The sequence below is a fragment of the Nymphalis io genome, chromosome 18 (genome assembly GCF_905147045.1).
Source record: "Nymphalis io chromosome 18, ilAglIoxx1.1, whole genome shotgun sequence".
Taxonomy (NCBI): domain Eukaryota; kingdom Metazoa; phylum Arthropoda; class Insecta; order Lepidoptera; family Nymphalidae; genus Nymphalis; species Nymphalis io.
Window position 1 is genome coordinate 813,920 of NC_065905.1, and position 9,318 is coordinate 823,237.

General features: G+C 31.3%; 1 protein-coding gene across 1 annotated transcript in view; it reads right to left on the minus strand.

Moving 5' to 3' along the window:
- LOC126775246 (putative metabolite transport protein HI_1104) overlaps positions 1–6,383 on the minus strand; it is a 54,422-nt gene extending 48,039 nt beyond the window's left edge. The window contains exon 1 of the mRNA XM_050497044.1: positions 6,199–6,383. The gene's annotated coding sequence lies outside the window, so the exon portion shown is untranslated. The remainder of the gene's footprint in view (positions 1–6,198) is intronic.
- Between the last annotated feature and the right edge of the window lie 2,935 nt (positions 6,384–9,318).

Below are 9,318 nucleotides of genomic sequence, written 5' to 3' on the forward strand. Positions count from 1 at the left end.
TTATTCCAAAACAACACGGATCTACAATAACATTAAGAATGGTCTAGTGGCGGTATAAGTGTTCAAGTTAGCAAATAATTAATCTTTATTTTTAACAGGGCAGTGATATCTTGCTTTGCTTAAATTTGATGAAGATAATTGTATTATCAGGGAGCTAATTTTACTAACAAATTTTCACTTTATCGCAATCGAATCAAAGCGTGATCGTTGCCGTTTTTCCGTTTTCCTATTCCTAATTTAATTATCGACTATTGCCATAAAAGTTAAAAATTACGCTTGATTTTGACATAACGCTAAATGTTAACATATTATCGGTTCGGTTCCGGCTCGAATAAATACAGATGATAAAGTTGGATCGGAATTGTATCGAGAACGTAACGTAATCGTTCTAAATTTGTAAAATTCGACCCCTGAATCTCTTAAATTACTATTACATAAAACCTACTCCATTGTTATCTGGAATAAAAAAATAATAGTTTTGGTTATAGATGTAATATATATATATATATATATTTTCTAATTAAGTGTTGTTAGTTTTATTGTGTAAAGATTAATAATCGCAAGTTCATTGTTCCTTTAATTTAAGTACTTTAATTGTGTGTAAATAATGACTTTATTTAAATTTGGAATATGTATGTACAAAAACCATTTTTATTATTAAGGAAATAGCATTGTATATTTTATCAGATTATAAACTTGAATCATAATTCCAAATCAAAAATTTTAGTTAAGTTTTTTGACGTTAATGAAAAAAAATATATATCCAAAAGAAAATATGAATCTATGTATAATAACGGAATGTTTAATTGACTATTGCTTTAATGGTCACAAATTTGGTTCTAGCTTATGACTAATATTTGTAAGACCTGTAATCATACATGACTTTATGTATCAATGCTTTGCGTTTGTGTTTAAGCACATCGTAACCGTACCGTAACCGTAACCGTAACGACCTGTGTATGTCCCACTGCTTGGCTAAAGGCCTCCTCTCCCTTTTTTGAGGAGAAGGATTGGAACTTATTCCACCACACTGCTCCAATGCGGTTTGGTGGAATACACATGTGGCAGAATTTCAGTGAAATTAGACACATGCAGGTTTCCTCACGATGTTTTCCTTCACCGAAAAGCACGAGATGAATTATAATCACAAATTAAGCACATGAAAATTCAGTGGTGCTTGTCCGGGTTTGAACTTACGATCATCGGTTAAGATTCACGCGTTCTTACCACTGGACCATCTTTGGCTATGCACACACTTGTACACTATAATATTTCCTGCATATATAGTTGAGAATGACCGGCGTCACCGAAAAGAAGAACAAAGTCAGTAGATGAGTCAACAAACAGCTATTAAATTTAATTTTTGAGTACATATCAATGAATTCTATATTAAATAGAGTTAATTTAAAAGTATTTGATTGCGAATAGGTCTGTACTGTACTATACTGCTGTGTTGAGGCCTTATTGAAGAATTTTAATTGAGTTTAATTTTTGGATAATGCCGAAATATCATTGTGCTTATACTATAAACGGCCTATGTTATAATTATCTGAATGTTTGTAGCTGGTTGACTCTTGCATGATACTATCACTCCTACCGAATGGGGTATCGCTACGGATATTGACCCGTGGTTGTGCAAGCTACCTCTCACCCCGTCAATGCCACGTTAAAATCAATATAAAACTGCACTAAACCATTTTGAATATTAATTATCCAGATCAATATCAAAATTGGCTTGAAGCTTACAAACAATTTTAAAATGCTATGGAAAATATTTGATGTTGATTATTCTTAATATAACACTTGAATAAAGAAACTGCCTAAAAAAGTCGAACTGCTGGGCTAAGGTCTACTCTCCAATTGAGAAGAACGTATGAAATAATTCCACCGTGCTGTTCCAATTCAAATTGGTAGATAAACGTGTGGAATTTCATCAGGCACGAGAGCAGGTTCTCTCTCGATGTTTTCCTTCACCGCAGCGCACGAGTTGAATTAAACACATATTGAGTACTTGAAAACTCAGTGATACTTGTCCAGGTGTTGCAAGTGTCTTCTGGCTACCACGAGTCTTACAACTTGAATAAGCAGCTAAGTATAGAACAAAAGGTTTTAATTGTAAAAGTTTTCTTTAGTCTACCTTTTGGAAGTACATGAAAGAATGTTTTATAGATATGCAAAAATAAATAAGATGTTTTGAAATAAATTTATATCCGTTTGGCCTGGACGCAAAATCAAAATACACTTTAATCTATAATAAAGTAATAACAAAATACACTTTAATATAAAATAAATTAAAATGATGTTAAATTAATACAATGATTAAATATGTATTTATATATCCTGCCTGAAAATCAACAAATTCACAATCGCTTTTTATCGTCTAAATAATCTTGTGCTGAGGATGGATGCTTGATGTGTTCATTTTTTTTTTAAGAAAAGAGTGAGAAAAAAAGTTTCCGACATCATCTTATGCTTAAAGAGAACTAACGAACTCTTCACTAATTAATAATTCATTTGAAACGAATTTTTTTTTTATATTCGCCGGGAGGGCAAATGACTCTACTCCACCTGATGGTAAGTGGTAGTAGAGTCCAAACGCGACGACGGCCAGTACAGACGGGAAAAACGTTCTGCACTAGCCGCCTTCGCCTTGCCGGCCCGCAAGATGCCTCTTCACGCCTCGTTTGAAGGAACCCGGGTTGTAAGGGGAACACGTGAGCTGGTAAGGAATTTCATATTTGGAAGTGCGACAAAGAAAGGAGTTGCCAAATTTCTTTGTTCGCGATGGAATTGATGTCACAGTTAGGCGGTGACATCGAGAACCAGCTCGCGAGGACTTAAGAAGGAAGGGGGAAGCAGGAAATGATAAGAATATATAATATATGCGTTTGGCGTTCTACAAAGCATAATATATTTATGTTACACATTATGTAACATTGAAAACTTTAGTAATAATTATTAGATTGGCGTATTTTTTAACAGCAAGTGTCTACTCCACAGTAAAAGGCCTTCATTAAGAAGATTTGGAGCATATTCAATCATTGCGGGTTTTCATTCGAGACGTGTAGTTTTCTTTACGTTTTCTTTTAAGGCGAGTTAAGTACGTGGAAACTGTAATACTTGCCCGGATTTCAATCAAAATATATAATTTGTCCTTCTTATTTATAAGCAAAACTCTTACATAAAGTTAGTGGTTTTTTTCGTTTAATTTAGGCATGATTCGTTTAAATATATATTCTACAACATATTCGCAGAATCATCGATTGACAATTAATAGTTGCCCTTAATCGACTCGGGGAAAAAACAGCTTCGTTTGTTTATTTTTTTTAGCCCCAAGGTCTTGCCTGTACACATGACTAGGCTTTTTGTTTTTCTCTTCAGTGGAGCAAAGGGTTAACTCCATTCAGCCAACAGCCAACAAAAATTTATATTTAATGCCTTTTTGAATTTAACGCAACGTTTCAAAGCGTTCGTTTTATGATGATGGCTGGCTTATTAGAATGTAAATCCGAGATTCAAATCCTAGGTTCAGGTTTTATTCTCTATTTGTCAACAAAGTTTTATTTTGTTATTTGTTTTTTTTTGTGAGCTTTAGTGTTATCAATAAAAAATATTAAAATGAAAGTAAAAGAAAATAGAATTGTTCGAGGCATTGAAATTCATACAGGTTTTTCTCGTATTTTTTTTTATTTTTGACTACTGAGCGAACACTTGTCAAATAAATTATAAACTTTATAATTAGGTAAGTATCAACTTGAGTTACAAAACTCTAATATCGAACTAGGTAACGATTGATAAGATCATCAATAATGGTATCGTTCTCACGGTAAGCGTTTCCGCCGGTACAATTGCGCATGTGTGTTTCGTTCTTCGTTTAAAACAGAACTTGTACTAAACATTTTTTTTTATTTATATAAAGTGGGCAGACTAGAAAATAGATCACCTGATAGTAAGAGATCTCATCGCCAATGCGCCACCAACTTTGGGAACTAAGTTTAAGAAGTTATGTCCTTATGATTAATTACGTTGAAAATAATAAGCGTTGAACGTGGGAGAAACCAGGTAGAACAGGTAGTCTAATGTATATTATAGCTAAAAATTTGGCGTTAATTAAAACAAATGAAAAATAAAATCCTCTTTTATTTCGAGATCACAATCAGATGAATTTATAAGAATATTAACTCATTTGTATAATTAGAGGATTATTATAATCCAAACTAATATAATAGAGGTAAGTTTGTATGTTTTTTCGGTTTAAAGCCGTAACTCATATACTGCTCTTTCCTGTCGGTCCTAGGTTCAAGCCCTTTGGGTTATTACTAGCCACTAGCCAGCATTCTGGAAATGGACTGTGTTTACGCTCCTGAGCTTCAGAAAGCACATAAAGCCGTTCCTGCCCCCGATGAACTCTGTATGAATTTAACCCGTAGACGGACGCGCAGCTAGGTTTTAACTGGCATATTTATATACTACATAAGTTGTGATCAATTTATTTGTATATAACATTATTTTAAGAGTTTCAGTAAATAATTATTAATGATGCTTACGTAACGATTTACATCATCAGCAGTCTAAGAACTCACTTCATTACTCATCCGTGGTGATATAATATCTTGATGCGTATATTGAAATTTTGTCATTATAATTGACACTGTCGCTTATCAACTTCTGATATTTCTACGGTGAGTTTCGAGTTTATTCTTACATAATACCCAGCAGTGGTATCATCATCATCATTATCATATTCAGCCTACATTAATCCACTGCTGGACATAGGCCTCCTCACAGGCGCGCCAGTTCTCCCGGTCCTGTGCTAGTCGCATCCATTGAGCACCCGCCATCTTCCTAAAATCGTCTGACCATCGGGCGGGTGGTCTGCCCACTGGCCTTTTTGCTTCTCTAGGCCACTACTCCGTGACGACTTCAGTCCACCTTCCGTCTTCTCGTCTGGCCAAGTATCCAGCCCATCACCACTTTAACCTCTTGGTATAAGAGATATTATAAGTAAACAAAGTAGACGTAGGTTGTGCGACTCGTGTGTTGAATGGTGAAAGAATTACTTTACGGATAAATCGCGTAGTTGTAATTGATTATGTCATTGTTTTATCTTCTTATTTTTAATAAAGTAAACTTATAAGCATTAATTTAACCCGTGCGAAGTCGGTATAAGAATTTAGTTTTGAAATAAATGTTCATTAAATAATTTGGTATTTTTAACCATTTTTTGTATGAAAATTAAAAATCTTTGTAATATAATCACATTAGTCGATTCAGTACGCCCATTGTGGTATTTTTAATATTTTCGTTTCAAATTCTTAAAGATAAAAACCTAATTATTAATCTAATTTCCTTATTTTTTTGGTATAAATATTATAACGTTATTAAAAAATAATTCAACATTTTGAATTGTTCTTCTTACGTGATAAAATTATTTTAAAAAAGTAATTAAATAAATGGAGACCGAATAGCGAATAAACTTTTAATAAAAAAAAAAGTTCATATAAAATACGTCAATGACAATACAACTTCGAAAATGAGCATTTTAAAAACAATAAATGCCTTTGGCATTTCACATTAATGCCATGGCCAAAAATATTAAAAATATTACATAAAAAATGAACTAAATTATTTAAGTTGATTTGTTACGAAAGAATTTAGTTAAGTTTGTTGTAAGTATTGATTTATATATTTCATAACATTAATATTATTGTAAAAAAAATCGCTGCGTAATATGATACTACTATTAAATAATACTCATTATTAAATAATGTATTTCCCGCTATACATATAAAGGATTATATATATAAATATTTTAAAAATGATATTTAATTTATTTATAATTAATTATAACTTATTTAACAACTTTAAAGTAGGAGGTTCTAAATTTCTTTCTAAGTTTAAAAAAAGATACCTTTTGACGGGTAGTAAAGTAGCGGGCTCCCATTTTTTTGATGCCTCATTTGTTTACCAAGTTTAGAAGACCTATCCAATTTTCTCTTTCAAATATATAACAATTTGGGTTAAATTTAGTATTTTGATTAGGTTTTATATCATAAGTTTTAAGTATTTAGTTACATAAAAATATTTTGGTGTTTTAGATGAAAAAACGCATCATATAACTAATTATTAGAGCCGAGCAAAACTCAGGTGCCCAAATGCTTACATTTATAAAAATAAAGAAATTATTAAATAACTTACCCTTAGACTGCAGGTAAAATAAAAAAAAACAATTTTCAAACACAACTGAATCCCGCTCAAAAAAAAGCGCGCGGAAATCAAATGATAAACGTCAGAAACGAATTTATTATCTGTGGTAATTTTAAACAGACAACCTCTAAAAAAATTTAACTAGGTTGCTATTTCTGCGCGTGCGCTGGGGCTAACCGCGCGGTGGCTACTAACTTGACTCTTTGTCTTGCAATCCTTGAAGGTTTTGAACCACTAGCTTTGCGTCTGTCCATTTTAATTAGACCTGATGCTGAAGAAATTAATTCCGATCGTGCACTTTTTTCAACACTAAAAAATTGTTAAGTATAGTTAATTTTTTATAATTGTGTCGCTGTGGGTATCTATTTGATACCCACAAAAGAATAACTTGAAAGAAATTATAATACGAAAAGGTTATTAGTAAATCATTATCATACAGTTGATTTTAAACTATATACAATTTTAAGTTATTCCAAAATTGAAATTAATCAAAATCAATATACTTATTGATAGTCAAATTAGAAACTACTAACGGTTCGGAAAAGAAACACCAAGCCCTGAGAAGAACCGACGAAAGAAACAGCGAGTTTTTTATATCAAATTTCATTTAAAACATTTTAGTGTAAAAAATAGCCATTGGCAAGCATACATTGGCCAAAATAATTGCAACGTTTAAAGGAATACACGCATCAAAATCGCGTATCGTCGTTAGTCGGTTTTCAAGATTTCACGAGTGAGATACAAAGTGAGTCCTTACTCCTTACAGAATAGACATCAAACGATTCTCTTATCTCTCTCACGACCGACCCCTAAAATATGGAGACCCATCATCACTGTGGTATTTTTATCACCTTATTGTTTAAAATTCAGTGTCAATATTAATGTACCCTACTTGTAATGAGTAAAACGCGATTACTTTCATTAATATCGCATTTAATTAATTTAATTAAAAGGAAAAATATGCTTAGAAAAATTAAGCGACTCATTTGTATATAAAAACTTGAAATAATTAAATGCAGTGTCGCTTACAATTAATGCCAACAATTCATTGAATATTAATGTACTATTTATTTCAAGTAAATAATGCGAGCAATGGATGATAATATTTTATTTACAAAATCATTTTTATTAATTCTCCTAAATTTCGAATCCACAATAATTATTTATGTCTATATTAATCGAATGTTTGTTTTGTTAATCGACATATAATCAAACTTAGTATTTTTTTATCTGTGGATAAAGGTTGAATATTTTTGACGCGTTTTTAGAAAAAAAGGTAAAAGGACGGCAATGGAAATGGCAGCCTTTGAATAAACGTAATAAATGAATAGATTAATTATCACCGTTGATTGACATGTGTGACTTTGTAATTAGTATTAAAATAAATAATAAAAGTAACTTGAATAGTGAAAAGGAGTTTGTAATTTAATTAAAAAAAAAACATGTAAACGAGGTATACATGGCATTAATGAAATTAATTGACGAAAAAAACTCGTTTAAAACGTTTCATTTAAACGAAACATATGTAACCGTAGTGATCAAATTTGACTTTGAAATTTTTAAGTATAGAGCGTGGAAAATTGTCCATTTTTGCGCAACACTTTTTTTATAGAATAGGAAGGTGGACGAGCATATGGGCCACCTGATGGTAAGTGGTCACCAAACGCCCTTAGACATTGGCATTGTAAAAAATGTCAACCATCGCTTATAGCCAATGCGCCATCAACCTTGGGAACTAAGATAACACTTGCAAAAATTGTTCAGTATTAGGATGAACTTATATTAATCCTGTACTTTTCAAAAGAGCTTATATCACTTGTATCAATCCATTTTTAATGAATTATCACATTGTATTGTATTGAGAATATTATGACACATTTTGCAAGGTTGATTTCGTAAAGGAAGACGTATAAAACTGTCGTTTCTTTTTCAAACTTGATAAGCGTGGAAAATACGTGACCACTAACTACCGGGACAAACTTTTTTCTTTTATTTTGTCAACGCAAAAAGTTTTAATATCGTCTTTTCAAATTTAATCGAAACAAATCCGCAATACGTAATATTTAGCCTTGCAGTAAGCAGATTTGGAAATATATATATATATATATATATACATATATAATAAATACATATATATATATATATATATAAATACATATATTATATATATATATATATATATATATATAATACTTGATTAAATTGAAGCAAAAACGAGGATGAAATGACGGCGAAGAGTCACTTTATATAAATTATAAGACAACAACAACACTATTATTATTTATATATTATTATTTATAAACCATTAATGACGAATAAACTTCAATATTTTATTTTATTATTATATTCATAAAAAACATATAATAAAAAGCGTCAGTCACCTATGTTTTTCCATTTATTTAGGATCAGTAAAGTCTGCTTTAGTCGGCTGACCAGACCAGGTAGACCTGACCAGAAAAAGGATATAGGAAACGTTCGCGACCAGTCGCCTGCCTGACGATACACTTTCTTCGAAATTTGTTTTATAATAATATATTTATTTATTCCTACAGATAATAATGTTTACATTTTTAAATTTTATATATACATAAATACCGTTGTATGTGGGAGACAGGAGCCCAAACTTAGTTGCCCAAACTAGGTAGGTACGGAACTATTTATTTATTTAATTTTATAGAAAACAGGAGAAACACTAAAGATTTTACTCTCTAGCACTACTTTAAGTAACATTTTTTGAGCTCTTTTAACTTCAATTATGTGCGTTTTGTTAGAGCCACCCCATACAGTTATACAGTATGCTATTAAAGATTGATATAATGATATATAAACAGTCTTGATGAGGGTCTAGTCAGCGCATATCTCTGACTGGACCCTCATCAAGACTGTTTATATTGACTGTTTTATTATCTTATATTTTTGAAAATTTGTAAGTTAAGTTATATATAAATTTTCTGAGTTTTTGACTTAATTGTTTTAGATGCCCTTTAAAATTAAGATTTTTATCAAATGTTATACCTAAGTATTTAGTTTGATCTGTTTTGTTAATAACGGGATAGGTACATTTAATATCATCTGCTAGATTACGTGAATGAGCTACTAATTTATGTGGTA